General features: G+C 45.2%; 1 non-coding gene across 1 annotated transcript; it reads left to right on the top strand.

Moving 5' to 3' along the window:
- The first annotated feature begins 534 nt into the window (after nt 1-534).
- On the top strand, nt 535-653 carry LOC145407596 (5S ribosomal RNA). Its single transcript, XR_013898746.1, has one exon. It is a non-coding gene; the product is annotated as a 5S ribosomal RNA (ribosomal RNA).
- The last annotated feature ends 2,212 nt before the right edge of the window (nt 654-2,865 follow it).

The following is a 2,865-nucleotide window of genomic DNA, read 5'->3' as shown; positions in this document are numbered from 1 at the left end:
CTCTCCTCTCATCTTCGTATTATACTAATTTTCTAATCTTGAAAGCAGATGTACAAACGTATCGTACTTTTCTGTTTGCATTATATTGCCTCCATTAACATAACCATTCATCCAGGTGTCTGGTACCCAATGTCAGCACTTGACCATCGTATCCTGCTATCATTGGCAGACATATTTCTTTTTATGGAATTTGTACAAGTATGTGGAAAGTAACCAATGCATTATGAAATAAGGTATTCTTTCCAATCAAAATTGGGCATCGTAACGGTACTGTATACATCCATGCGTTTCCTGTGTTTGTTCAACTCCGAATTCCATTACGCAGTAAATGCCGTGTATGCCTGGCAAGACAGCCCTCAGAACCTGACAGTCCAACAGTACTGGACTCCAGTCTTAGCCTTAGCCATAGCCTCCGCCAGCCACCGTCTCGGGCCATCCTCATTCTCTTATATAACACTCATATGAGTTCATGTGAGTGGGGTGCCTAAATGGCTCGCTTGGTAAGCTGCTGTACTCACGCAGTTGCAAGCGCTGGTTAACGGCCATGCCACGTTGAGTACACCGCTTCCCGTCCGATCAGCGAAGTTAAGCAACGTTGGGTCTGGTTAGTACTTGGATGGGTGACCGCCTGGGAACACCAGATGCTGTTGGCATAACGTTCTTCCTACGTGTCAAGTGGGGTTGGTGGAGGATTAGTGCCCCTCCCTGTAAAACAATTAACTCTAAGCCCATGTCCGTTTGGGATACATGGCGTCTGGCATATATATATATATATATATATATATGAGTTCATGTCAGCGGATATGGTTGGTTGTGACCATCGTCAGCAGGACTCCCCCCCCCTTCTCTCTCTCTCTCTCTCTAGCTATGTATCTATCTGTCTCTCCCTCCACCACCTCATCATCTTCCTCTCCAAGTCTCATTGCTTTGTTGTGTTGATGTTTCTCCCCAATAACTTATTTTTGTGGCCTTGTTTTCTCCTTCCTGGCCCAGCCCTGGGTGGGTTTATGACTGCACAGACTTTCATTACCACTCTTTTCATTTGTTTTTCTTATTCCTTCTCTCTCCTTACTTTCTCCACCCACATAAAATCCGCACCATCTAATTAATATGAGGTATAATCATACCAAGGAAACAAAAGCATAAATATTAGAAAATCGTCAGCAACTCCATTCTGGTTATGGCACAAAGGCCTCACACTGACCATTCTGAAGTTTACAGCCCTGTCCCTAAAGTGGCCAGAAAGAACCCGCCACACTAGAGGAATAGTGGTTCAGTTTTGGGCTTTCTATTTTTCCCAGGAGCTGGCTGGGCCAGCCCCAGGGAAATGTCACAGTTTTGTTCACAAACATACAATTGAGTTAATGCCATAAGGTTTGTATTTTATTACATCGAAAGGGAAAGCAGTATGAAAAATCTGGTCATGTTTATTGTTCGTCCGTCTATATTAAGGCATACTTAACCATAAGGAAACTTATCTTCATCGCCGTTTCCCCTCCATGTTTGTAACTCACAGTAAGAGTGTTTGCTCTGTGACATGAACAAGAGTTGAGAGAATCTGCTGTAGTGTAAGGCAAGAATGGAGGGAGTGAGAGGGGATGGAAGGTAAGAGTGAAGGCAGTGAGAGAGGGTGTAAGGCAAGAGTGGATGGCGTGAGACGGAGTGTAAGGGAAGAGTGGAGGGAATGAGACAGGGTGTAATGCAAGAGAGGAGTGAGTGAGAGTGAGTGTAAGGCAAGAGCAGAGATGAGAGGGGACGTAAGGCAAGAATGGGGGGAGAGAGAGGGGATGTAAGGCAAGAGTGGAAGGAGTGAGAGGAGACGTAAGGCAGGAGAGAGAGAGAGAGAGAGAGTAAAGCATGAGTGGAGGGAGTGTGAAGGGGTGTATGACATGAGTGGAGGACGAAAAGAATGAGGTATATGACCGCCGTGTGTGTGTGTGTGTGTGTGTGTGTGTGTGTGTGTGTGTGTGTACGCTATGTATAGAATGCCCTAGAAAGAATGATTTTCAATGGTGTTATTCTGAGTGTCATGTTCACAGTTGGTTCTTTTAAAAATAGTAGTTACGAAACTTACATAAGGGCTAAGCACAGCAGAATACTTTATTTTTCGACTGCAAGTGAGAATGATTTTGACCCGGATGTGCTTAATTATTGAATGTTGTATTTTTTGTGCAACCGATGTTTGTGTTGTAGCAGTTGGCGGTATGTGAGTGATTTATTGAACCTATGTACCTCAGAGAATTAATCCCAGTAATACTCGCAGAAAGTAAGACTGATAGGATCGGAGTCAATTCACCAACGGAACTGTGTACATTTCATTTTAGCCTAATCGGTGACACACGGCCACTCAGACCTCCCAAAATTTATCACAGTGTAATGGCAAGAGGTTCCTCTGTTTTCTCAAGGCAGCATATTTGGAACCGAGTGGCCAACATCATACGTTATGTCACCTTGTTACTCCCACCATCTTGGTTATACGTCTTTGGCAACTCTTCTTCCGGGTGTCAATATTTTATCAGGGTAGAGAACTGGCTCGGCCAGGCAGGGCTGTGATGGGCTGCAATAACACAGAGTTTGACACGTGTGTGGGGCGGCAGAGTGTGGCTGGTGGGGGAGAGGCTGTGTGGGTATGGGTGGAGAAACTGCTGGGTGCAGATAGTGGGGAGTGGCTGAGTGTAGGTGATGGGTGAGAGGCTAGATGTGGGTGTGGGTGGTGAGATTATGGCTGGGTATAGGCGGTGAGGGTGAGGTTGGATGTGGGTGTGGTGCTTGGTGACAGACAGACAGCCAGTAAGAGATTCCACAAATCATGTTAATGGTGTGAGGTGAGGAATAACTTTAATCACCCTTACAATACTGTATTAA

Source organism: Coenobita brevimanus, chromosome 73, assembly GCF_032717465.1.
Source record: "Coenobita brevimanus isolate Jiangsu-jjx chromosome 73, ASM3271746v2, whole genome shotgun sequence".
Classification (NCBI taxonomy): Eukaryota; Metazoa; Arthropoda; class Malacostraca; order Decapoda; family Coenobitidae; genus Coenobita; species Coenobita brevimanus.
Note: the sequence above shows the minus strand (reverse complement) of the source record. Positions and strands in the feature narration are given on the sequence as shown.